We start from the raw sequence: 12688 nt of genomic DNA, 5'->3' as shown, positions 1-12688 counted from the left end.
GCTTTTCTTTTATTTTCTGGATATCCCAACTCCCACCAGATTGTAAAATTGGATGGTTGTATGAGTTGGCTAAAAAAAACAGGGAAATGGGTGAAAATTTGAAGCAGAGAAGGGATGAAAGAATAAGATGCGAGGGTGTTCGAATGGCTTGGATGTTGTAATGTTTTCTGGCTTATGCTGGCGTGTGGTGGAGGAAAATTCCGAGTTATGGGGGTGAGTTTTTGGTTAGGGCGCTACTTGGGTAGTAGGGATGATGTAAGAGTGGAGATCTTGTGCTATGTATGTGTGTGAAGGTTGTAAGGGCGCATGCTCTTGCCCAACGACGGAGTTTTTCCTCATCCCATCCAATGGACTTTTCTTGCCCCCGCTACACACACACACGCGCGCTTAGACGTCGCGAGAGAGAGAGAGGGTTTACACATAGCCGCGCGTGTGTGTGTGTACACCCAAGCTAGCGACGGAGACGACGACGCCAAAAGCAAAGCGTCGGGAGGGATGATGCCCGATTAAGGAACGCGGGGTTGTATGAAGTAGGGAATGTGTTTAGTCCTCTGCGCTTCCACACGCCGCACACAGTGAATCGCTCCCACCCTGTCCGACATCTCAAGTCTTCTTCAGTCGCTAGCCAAAAGTCGAACGAGATTGCTGCAAAAGCCCGTTGTGCGAAAACATCTTCGGTCACGCGCGCGTAAAAGGAATTTATATGTAGATAGTAGGGGGGGCCCACCACATTATATATATAGACATATATTAAGTGAGAGGCAAAAACATTACATATACATATAAGTAAGTTTATATATAGTGTGGGCTAAATTATATATATAATACAATACACATGTGCAAAAACCCGGGTGTGCTATAGAAAGAGAAGTGTAACCGACTTTAAATACTGGCCGATCGTCTCAAGTTACCCCACTACGAAAATTTTCCTTTAACTTTGTAATATGGTATAAAACCACCCCTTTCAGTTAGTGTGGTGTCTTCTTCATCGTCAGCATCGTCGTCGTCGTCGTCGTCGCCGTGGACAAGCACTCGCAGTCGCCGTCCTGAGCACTAGAGAGAAACCGTTCTTGTGCTTCCACACAGCCCATATATATATAGCATATATATAGCACAACACCCCTTAGACACAGGGTAGATTGGACGCTCAGGCTTGTGTGATACCAAGGAGTTATCCTTCTTATATGGTGTCACTCCAGGAAGTCGCACCACATCTAAGCAGACGCTCCTACAGTTCGGACCTATCTTGAGAGTGGAATCAAGTCAAAAGGCAACAAAAGGCATTCAGTTTAAACATACTTAGAAAAAAAAATTACTTTTCCGATTCCGAACGTAAAGTCCAACAACGGCGAGAATTTTTTTGCGATAAAATTCTAAACAAGACAAACAGTAAAGGATTAAAAATCTTCATCTGATTTTTTTTTGCATCGATACTTCCATCAATCCCAAAAGTTTCAAAAAAAAAATATTTTGGGACAATTGGATTAAACAAAATAAAACCAAGAGGAAAAAAAAATTAAAGGAAGCATACAACTGAACATTAAGTGCTCCGATAAGATTTTTTTTAAAAGTGTTTTAGCTGACGTGAGGAAGAAGCTTGAGCAACTAAGGGTAGTAGAGTTTGTGGAAAAAAAAAAAAAAAGAAAAGCAACAAAAGGGGAAAAAGAAGTGAAATTGTGGACAGTTTTTTGGACAAAGTGGACAAATTTGAGGAAAAAAAGGATTTTTTTTTCAAAAAGGACAATCTCAGAGTTGAAAGTTTATTTAGAAAAGCAAAGCAGGTAAAGGAAGGAGCTTTGCTTTCAGAGAGCTGTGAAAATCTCAACAAGTGCTCTCGCGGTGCGTGTGACAAACGACTTTGGGGACACAGCAATCCTCACAAATTAAGCCCTACCTCAGAACCGGGCGGATGGTAGCTCAACATCGCAGGCATTTCAGTTGCCTAAGCGACGTCCTATCCTCCACATGGTGGTGACTTGGTGGCCACCAATAGCGGGGAGATGCCTCCATGTGAAGTTAGTGCAAAGTGTCTCAGCAGCATTTAGCTGCAATCCCGAAACATTTACAACATCCCCCCAAAATCCCCGTGAACCTTGCGTTTTGTCACTCCCTTAGCAGGGGCAGGGTGCAGGTGGTAAAAATAATTGTTATTTTGTGGTAATATGTCTTCAATGCAGTTTAACAAGTGGACAATTCAGGCACAATCATGACTTTCAATACACAATATCAGATTTTTCTGATAGAGCCGGACAATGTGGCAACCACGTAGTGGATGGTTGGCATGGTCGTGGCTTTTCTAACAAGGACCTTAACTTAACAAAACCAAAGTGTTTCATACCGAAAAAGAATTTACTCAATCTCCTGTGAGTAATGTACGTCGAATATCCTGTGATGTGAACACGCGTGGGTGTTCCAAAAGACACTTAAAGACAATTTTCTCCTCCCAAAAAAAAAGGATTCAATGTGAAAATTAAGAGAATAATAAACCAAAAAAAAATACGAGTGAAAACCTTAAAAGAAAAGTGATAAAAATTCCCACCAAATTGACATTAAAAAGCTCTTAAAAAAGCCCAATTCGTGTAAAAGTCTGTCGGACAAAAATTTTAACGAAGAACAAGTAAAAAAGAAACGACTTTTAATGGTGACTCCTCTATCAGTTGATGTGTCTCAACGGCCAAAGACATTCGCTAAATTGGTAGGATTTGCTAAGCAAAGAGTTTTCTTCTCCATAATAACATTTAGTTGTAAATTCATCTGCATCTCTAGCCGCAATAATCTAGATCTTCCGTTGAATTCAAAAAATGTGTAATGTGTACGAATCGCCAGAGTGTAGGCAAAAGGGGTGATGTTGAACAACATATTTCCCCCTAATTTATCGGCAGAAAACTGAGAAAAAATTGCGGGAAAATTGATAAAATTAATTTATTGCCTGAAAATGTGTCGTGCTGCTTGGTGAAATAATTTTCACAAAAATATGCGAGGGGGCTGATAAGCAGCTCATAGTTTTGCATTTTACTCTGAATTTTTTTGGGGGGTTGGTTTTGTGCTTTTCAAAAACTTGGAATTTTCCACACAATCAGTTGATTTTTTTTTGTACGATAAAACAGTGAAAAAATATTATGATAAAAATGATTGAAAATGATAATTTTCCTGTAAAGAAAACCTGAAATTTTCCCACGAAAAATTATCTATGCATAGGGTGAGATAATTGTGAGAGTAAATATAGTAAAATTTTATTAGAAATCCTCAATTGACATTAATAGTCAATTAATTCAACTTTATTCAAACTTGCAAATGAATACATTAGTGGGATTGAATAAAAATTTTATTAGACTCCCATTATATTGATTTCATTATTATCTGTGGATGATTTCAGTAATATATCCTTGGAACTAAATTTGATTAAAAAAAGAGATTTTGATATTTCAACAAAAATATAATTATTTTTTTATAAAGTTTATTTGATTTTTCATTAATAAATTTAAACAAGTGGTATAATTTTGAATTAGCAGAAAATTATTTCAAATCTGCAATTAAAAAATAAACAGAGATTTTATTGGTTTTATAATAGACATTTTTTTTTTATAAATAATGACTGATGTGCCTAATTTATTTGACTATAGCGACAAATATTTCTCTTGATTGTTTCTGTTATTTCTGGGATTATATCAAAATCATAAATAATGATTTTGATTTTCTTGTGTTAAGTCGAATTGAAAATTGAAGGAAAATTTTTGTTGAAACTTCGACTTCAGATGAAAATTTTTACAAGTGTTTCAAGTCATTGAAAAGGATTTTATAATCACTTTATCAATTTTGTTGAAGCTAATTTATTTTCTTGTAAAATTTTCTTCAAATAGTTTGTAATTTTGATGGCTTTCAGACAAATTTAGAACTATATTTCTTTAAATTAAAATATTTGCTATAAATAATTTGGGTTGAGTGCTCTGGAGCTTTTCTTATATCTTAACAATATTTAATGTTTTAATATTTTTGTGCTTCTTGTGATTTTTGAAAGTGTAGCCAAAAGCTTATTTTTATAAATATAATTTAAATAGAGAGTGATTTAAAACTTTATCTCTGAAATAGGAGCCTGAAGGCTCGAAATTTCTATGCAAATTCTCTTGTGGAAGTTCAAAGTAACTTAAAACGAGTAATTAGGGAGAAGAGATTTAACAAAGCCGTGAAGAATTAAAAGAATTATTTTACAAAAAAATTAAAAGCGATAAATTCAGTTATTTGAAGATAAATAATTGTTTTGTTGTTAATCCATTATTTGATTAATTCTTCGAATTTTTCGGTGAAGAATTTTCCTAAATAGTTCTTTAAAGTGTTTCGAAAATGTCGGTGTTTTACATACATTTTGCAAAACATTCAAATAAAAACTAAAAGTATCAACTATTCTGATAGAATTTTAAATTTAAAAAACAGATTGTTGAAAATAAGTTGAATTTTGTGGCGCTTTCCTTGGCTGTTTTAATTAAATAATTGAAATTAGAGAATTTAATGGAAAAGTATTGCAAGAAAAATGTTCTTCTCATTTTGTTAAATTTGAGGATTTAGAAGGTAAAAAAGGAGTTTTCTCCGTCCGGTGAGCGCCAGAAAAGAGAGATTTTTTATAAAGAAAATCCCAAGATTAGCCTCAAAGCTTTCGATGCGCTCTGCATCATCTTCAGTGAGCTCATTTTTTACCTTCTAAACTTTACGCCAGACGCTCTAATTTGAGGATTTAGTTTTCTTTGCCTTCTGATTAATATTATTTGTTTGTGAGTTGACTATTTTATTAAAATACTTGATAAGAATTTTACAAGAATTTTGAATTATTGAAAAGAATTTCAGTGAAAATTTTAGAATTATTTCTTCAAGAAAATCTAAATTCAAAATTATTCTTAGAATTTCTCCAATCTCAACTCAATCTTCATTTAACTTCTGTCTCTAAGCGATCTCCCCTAATTGTGAAAGCATGAAATCAGTGTCCACGAAAATAATATCTAACGGACAAGATATTGAGTATTATTGTGAAGAAGTTCGTTTTTAGGGGGCGTTCTTCAGACGCAAATACGATGATTCTGTGAGGAATGTTTTCTTGCCAGACTCTAGTTCTGTTTTGTCTCTCAATTTGTTCTTCTTATGACGCCCCTTTTTTCTCCCTCAATCTCCTATCTTATCACAACGAACGCGTCTTCTCTGCTGCCAAGTTAAATTCATATTTTCTATTGCTCCAATGCAGTGCTAGTGTGGCTTCTACTTAAAGAAGAAGTTGAAAATTTTTAATTCAAATTCTGCTGAGAGGAATTTTTAAAAGAATTTTTATTTTGGGGGTTGAAAGTGATGGAAAAATGAAAATAGAAAATTGAAATATTTCCCCTGGTGATGATTGAAAATAGCCGTCGGTCAGTGATGTCTGGCTGAATTGTTTGTCATGTCCAAATGGGTAATCTCTTGCTTTTCCCTTTTTTGCAGAGAACATCACCACACACATCATCAACTTTATTGTACCACACTTATTGCGTCACTCGTGTCAGGTGAGTCCTCCTTCAAAGCTTTTCTGTAAAAATTTTCCCATTTTTCTACACATATATAGCCGACATGTTATATATATTTCATTGAGTTTGTACTCAAGTGTGAGATGATTGGGGAGGGTGAATTTGCCGACAACTTGCTGTCATCTTGCCACCCTTCAGGTGAATAAGCCAGGGAAGGAGGGCGGAGAGCCTTCGAAAAATCAAATAGGACGATTCGTGTGAACAATTGCAATCAAGGGGTTGTCGTGATGTATTTTTGGTCTCATCACAAATATAGACAAGTCTGTGAAGAAGAGATTGTTGTTATAAATGCAACAACAACAACAAAAAATGTTTGAAAATTCAGTGATTTGCATGGAAAAGTCTACGAGAAGGGTGTGGGATGTAACGTCAAGGATTGTGAAAATTGTGCCTGCATTGGCATATTGTTGATAGAAAGCGTTTTGCCTTTTATTGTGTGAGAAAAGCCTCTCGCCTTTCTCAAATGGGGGGGTGTCATCGCATTTCTCCCATTGAGGCTCATTTTTTTTTCATAATATAGGTATATGATTCTCTCGTACGCCCTCCTCCGTATGGCAAAAGCACGCGACTTTCACAAACACCATTTTCCTCGCAATTTGTACAAAGTGCCATTTTCGCGAAGGTGAATGTGCGGGGACCTCGCGCGCGCGGAAAATTGATTTGGAGGAAAGGTTGCTATTTATGGGTGAAAGTGCACACGAGAAGGGAAAGTGCCGATCAAGAGGTATAAAATGTTATATTTTCCCCATATATATAACATATTATCTGGAAGTACAATGCAATTGCAAAATCAACCACCCTATATAGTAACTTTTCCACCCCATACCTAACCTACCTATATATAATATTTCAAAACAAAATATCTAGTATAGTGAGAATTTTGCAATAAAAATCTGCCAATCACTCGCATTTTAAAGATATCAGAGAAAATATTGTATATATTTTCCTTTTTGCACTTCTGCACCCCCCTCCCCCCTTTTACACCAACACCCACAAAATGAGAGATTTATTTTTAGCACATCAAACTTTTGACAATTTTCATTATTATATAGAATTTTCAAAATACGCCATTCTATGGGTGAAATTGGTTGCAATTGTGCGTGGAATTTTCGGGGTGAAAATGGGGTTTACTTTTTTTTATACATTTATTACAAATTGATTTAATGTGTTGGTGTAGCTGCATTTAAAGCAAAAATTATTATGTTCACAAAAGTGAAGTGTTTTTAATTGATTAATAATGGTTCAAATGGTTAAATTGTTAAAAGAACAATATATTTTATTGTTTTTTTGAAGCGTATTTAAAGGGCGAGATGACAGTAAGGAATTTTATTTTATTGGGATTTTCATTGAAACATTTTATATACAAATTAATTGAATATTTTTAATGGGCAACAATGTATCTCACGTTTGAATTTCAAAGGCTTATTTTGTTTTTGTCTAGAATAAGAATTGATTTTCATCTTTTCTAAATGGAAAATATGAAGAGAATTTGAAAATATTTAAGGTGTGATATCTAATATAATATTATTTAAAGAATTTCAATTCTTTTTCAAGTTAAAAAATTATTTTTATTTGATAAAAAATGCGTTTGTGGCTATAAGTAAATCAAACTTTACTACGTGCAAACTATTTTTTATTCTGAAAATTAATTGTTTAATTTATAGTAGGTAAATATAGTAACATAAAATACATTTTTATTTAACATTAAATTGATCATTTATTCAATGAATAATTTTTTTCTGTTAATTTGCTAATCTTATCGTAATTCTTCTAAAAATAAAATGGTCTTCAGACGTATTCTGGAATCAAGATTTCAAGATCTTAATTTTCTATTTTTTTATGTAATTTATATAGAATTACAAATAAAAATATCAAGAAAATAACAAAATACTTACGTAACCCATATTTCGGAAATTGGACCAATATTTGCCTTTTTAAAACACATCTTAGTTTTTTCTTTAATTTCTTAATTATTAAAGAATTTAAAAAAAAAATTAAGATTTAGAAGCTTGAGTCCAGAATATTGACCATCGTTACAACAAAAATGTTAATTTTACTCTCGAATATAAAAAAAATCTAATCCTGGATTTTCTTCAATTTCATTTTAAGTTTGTGTAAAAAAAATATTTAAAAAAAAATTGAAACGTCTTGAAGATTTCTCCAAGATTTCTTAAGTGCTAAGAAAGTACTTTATACCGACTTTACCCATTTCCTTGATTATATTTTATTGTATGTACCTCTGCTTAATTATGATGTTTCTATTATGCAAATGCCATAAGTGAGCTCCCCCAACAAGTTAATATTGCTTTTCATCATACAAAGAACAGAGAAACAGGAGGGGGAATAAATTGCGAAATTCAGTGGAAAGCAACAAATATAGCCAAAAGAGAAAATTGTGGAAGTCAATTAATAAATTATTCGTGGGTATTTTGATAAAATAATACCAACCTGTGCGCAGAAGGTGACTCCCTCCCCCTTCATTGGCGTGAAGCGTGGGAGGAATACAACTTCCGCTTCTCTTGCATATTCTCATAAAATCCCGCAACAATAGATCACCAAAAGTAATTTAGCGTGCTTTTTTCACCTCTAATATACTCCTCCGTGTGTCTCATGAACCAGAACTTCTGGGATTGTGTCTCCCTCAAAAAAATAAATCGTGGCCAGGGTGCCACTCTCAATGTTGCTGTTGTACATTGAAAATGCTTTGGATTGCAGAAAAAAAAATATGTGTGCGGTGTGTTGTAAGAGTTACCACGATATAAATACAAAAACTAAGTATAAAATCTGAATCACAAACTTCCTCAATATATCCGGTGTATTGTCGTGAGTAGACAAAATCGCTCTGGCACAATATTCTTTATAGTAATTACACTCTGCCTCGTTTTTTCTCCATCATTTTTTTTTTCAAAAGGCAAAAGAGAGAAATCGTGGAAAAAATTGTTTTTCCATTGTTGGCAATTTCTGATTCTGCCCGCTTTACTACCACCGTAGTTTTACCTCTTTGTCGTGTAATTTTCTGCTGAATTTTCAAACAGCAGCCAGAGTAGCACCTACAAAATGATAAATAGATTGGTGGTCTTTCGAGAGTAGTTCCGGTCATTTCTGCGCCTTCACTTGTTTATTCTCTTTTGCTACATATATACGTGATAAAATGTATTTATAATGTCGCCCAATGTTCTACCGCTAGTTCTCTCTTTTTTCTCTCCTTCAACCTCTATTTACGTCTAAATCGGAACTCCACGTAAAAAGTCATAGTTAGGCACAATTCTATAGAAAAGTGCCTCTATCGCGGTCTTATTAATTGTTCAGGGTCCTATTAGGGGGCATTTTCTAAACATTTTTTTTTATTTTCTTATTTTTTTATTTAAATATTTTCTTTTTGCAAAAGTAAAATGACTAACAATTTTCTTCACAAAGATTCTTCTTCGGACGCTTTCAGGTGAAAAAAATTACTTAACCCTTTCGCATTCTTTGGGTCATACGTAGACTCAAACGTGAAATTGATATTTTAAGTTAAAAATGCGTTAAATTTACGTAAGTGAGACCTAAGAAAACTTTCTAATTGAGAACTGTTCTCAGAGAGCATCCATCAAATAAAACTCGTAATGAAAAGGTTAAATATTTCTATATTTCATGTGGACGTGAAAGGGTTAATAGGCTACTTTACAGAACTACTTTGCAATAGATTTTTTTGGAATTATTGAAAAAAAAAAGTTTAAAAATAATATATTTATTTAAATTTTTTTTACATGTTTTATAGGTATTTGCACTCCCGGATAAATTTCAGAAATAATTCATTTGTAACATACGGAATATTTTTAATAAAATTCCGGATAAAAGAAATGTGCAAGATAGTCTATTTTTCAGTTATTTGCGAGGATCATTGAATTTCATAAATCACAAACTTAAGAATAAAACCCAAAGGAAAATACAAAAAAAATATTTTAAAAGAAAACTAAGAGTGGTATTGAAAGGGTTAACTTTTCTACACTCCAATTCATTGAAAATTAATCAATAGAGCATTATGTTGAATTTATTTCTCCAACATTTGACCACCTAGAAAAATAAGAGAAAATTCCATCACCCCTCTTGTCCTACCCTGGAAAATGTCGCAAGCATTTTGCCCTTACATTCGCGTGAGCGGATGTTTGAATAAAAACTTGAGCTCGCTCAACAATGAGATTCAATCAGTTTTGGCTTATGGACTCGGAAACTCCCATACTTTTTGTGAGCCACAACTTGAATTGTCAGAGCTACAAATAAAAAATTCAATTTCTCTTCTTTTGCATTCATTCTATGGTTGAACTTATTTTTTCTCTGCATCCCTTCATATTCTCTTACATGAATTCACATGGTCTCTTTGGGGGCAAGGATTTAGTTTTTATTCTTTTTTTCTTCAATAAGTTTTCATTTGAGAGAATCCCTGATGACTCTTAATGAAATAACAAAAACATACATATGCTTCCACCCACAATTTTATGAGGAGATGAATATAAAAAGCTTAAACCCATCATGTCTGAGATCATCCATATATAGTTTTTTTTTTCAACAAGGTTGGACTCATAGAATTTTTTGTAGAGTATATTGTATGTATGCGGGGGAACAAGAAGCAAGAAGGGGGCATTTTATATAAAATTCTTGGGGCCACTCATTGTATGCGATATATAAATTCCCCACCTTGTGAGGCACGTCGGTCAGAACGAATTCTTGAATACACCCACTTCCGGCTACGAGAAGTTCCGTACAACAAAAAAAAAAGAAGAACAATTTGAATTGTCTCGATTGGCGCCAGCTTCGCCCCCAATCTCCACACAATAGGAGGAGAAACATTTCGCCAAGTCCAATCCGCGATTCGCAATAACTCAAGCGGAAAGTACCTCGTCGTCATGCCTTTGGGCTATAATTTTATTGTTCCGTATTAACTCCACTTGCAAAACTTCATGAGGTGGAAGTTTTCTCTCTTTTTAGCTGTGTTTCTTTCAGACACAGCTTTTGTGTACCGAGCAAAATCGAAAGTCGTCAGATCGGGCTCAAACTTGGGATGAGCACGAATTAGGGTCCCCACATTCCAAAAAACGTATGCGCCAAAAATAAGTTTTTTTCCGGCCGGCCGTCCGGCCGTCCGTAGTATAACGCTAAATTGCGAGAGAACGGTAATAGATAGAGACTTGCGGTAAACGGCAAAGTTTAAATATCGACTGGAAGACATCCGATTATGAGGTCAAATCCACCCCCCCCACCCCTCCGTCCGCCATTTTGAATAACCTCAAAATTTTGTTTTCGCTATATCTCAGTCGCTATTATAGCTAGAGGGCTGAAATTTTGATATGTTGTAGGGGACATCAAGACCTTTCCAACGATACCTCATTTTCGAAAATCGGTCAAGCCGTTTAGTCAATATGGCCGCCACAATTTTTCATCGAAAATCGACCATAACTCGAAAACGGCTTGACCGATTTTGATCAACCCGGGCTCAAATGAAAGCTCTCAACAAACCCTACAACTCTCTAGAACATCCGAAGTTTCAAAAGTGACCGCTAGGGGGCCAAAAATCAAAAACAAAATTTTTGATGAGTTTTCGATGAATATCTCGAAAACGCCATTATCGATTTGCTTCATTTTTTGATATGTTATAGCTGACTATATTATCTAGCTCCATGCCAAAAATGAAGAAAATCTATGTCTCCGTTCTCGAGATATAGCCTTCCAAAGTTGGCATGTCATATCTCGGGTTCTACAAGTCCGATTTTGATCAACTCAAGTGCAAATGAAAGGTTTCGTGAAGCCCTACAAATGTCTAGAACATTGCAAGTTCGAGAAATGACCGCGAGAGGCGCTAAAGTCAAAATCAATATTTTCGAAAATTTCGAACTCGAATATTTCGAAAATGCCATTATCGATTTACTTCATATTTTAATATATTATAGTTGAGGTTAAGACCTTTCCAACGATAGCTCAAACTCGAAAATCTATGGATCCGTTCTTGAGATATGGCCTTCCAAACATTTCTTAGGGTATGACTTTTCAACTTTTCCCGACTTTGCGCGTATTTAAATTAATTCGCGTTCTAGTTTGCTCTCACAAAATTGGTACACTGAAAGAAACACAGCTCCCGTAAGCTTGGTCAGCTTACCAGTACATTTTTTACTACACTCAAATAAAAATTAGCCAGAAGATGGAAATTCGTGTGAAAAATCCTTTATTGTTGCAATTTAATTTCTCTTTTTTTATCAAATTATTTAAAAAAAATATATATTATTTTGTCCAATGAGGTGTAAGTCAATTGATCTAGAGGAATTCCAAAAACGAGAGAGTTTTTATAAAGGGATTAAAAGGTCATTCTTATAAGACTTTTTTCCTATCTTACAATTTCTTTATATCTCACTAAACTAATATCTCACTAAAAATATATAATTTTAGAGTTTTTCTTAAGTCAAGAATTAATTTATTCTTGATTTTTATCTCTAAACTTTAAGATTTGTTAATTTTCGACTAAAGAAAGCAGAGAAAATTTTTATTTACGAATATCAAACGGAAAATTAAACTTAGAGTTTATGTCTTGTTAATTTTTAACAGTGGAAATTTAATTATATACATATTTCTGCATATTGCTATGTACATATATATGTAATCAAAAACATTCAACGCCTACTGCACATCAAAATAATATCTTTTAATTGCAACAATTTGATTACAAATTACTAAAAAAAATACACAGGGCAATGAAACTTAAGTTTTTGGCGGGCAATTAAATGACTTTCCATTTGGCTGATTATTCTCCATTTAACCCACGTGCTATATACAATCTTTATGCTATGGTGCATGCTGCGTAAGCACGATGCAGTGAGCTTCTCTTAGGAGATGAGGGCAGTGAGCCCGTGTCAAGGAAGGATTCACCGTTGAGTGAGTGTTGGACGGAAATTGTAGTGAATCATGTCTCCGCGATGGTGATGTCCCCATACATTCTCGAATGGGGAGGTTAATTATTTTGACGCATGCCACTTGATATGGTCATTTAAGAATTTAGTGCCTTTTAACTCATTGCGACGCATCGGAGCAGAGGAAAGCCATCCCGTGTCTCGCTTCTTTTTTTTTTGCTCTCCAACACACCTCAGCACGGGACTGCGGGGGCAAAAAAAATT

The 12688-nt window shown here is 34.4% G+C and overlaps 1 protein-coding gene across 10 annotated transcripts in view; it reads left to right on the top strand.

The window, feature by feature from the left end:
- Positions 1 to 12688, top strand: part of LOC129790657 (homeobox protein prospero) — a 205145-nt gene that overhangs the window by 89034 nt on the left and 103423 nt on the right. For 9 of the 10 annotated variants that reach the window (XM_055828274.1, XM_055828277.1, XM_055828271.1 and 6 more), the window contains one exon: positions 5464 to 5525. The gene's annotated coding sequence lies outside the window, so the exon portion shown is untranslated. Of the gene's footprint in view, positions 1 to 268; positions 2696 to 5463; positions 5526 to 12688 lie in introns of those variants that run through there. The other variant, XM_055828272.1, reaches the window with a different exon arrangement.

Source organism: Lutzomyia longipalpis, chromosome 2, assembly GCF_024334085.1.
Source record: "Lutzomyia longipalpis isolate SR_M1_2022 chromosome 2, ASM2433408v1".
In the NCBI taxonomy this organism is placed as follows: domain Eukaryota; kingdom Metazoa; phylum Arthropoda; class Insecta; order Diptera; family Psychodidae; genus Lutzomyia; species Lutzomyia longipalpis.
The sequence above is the reverse complement of the archived record's forward strand: the minus strand, read 5'-3'. Positions and strand labels throughout refer to the sequence as shown.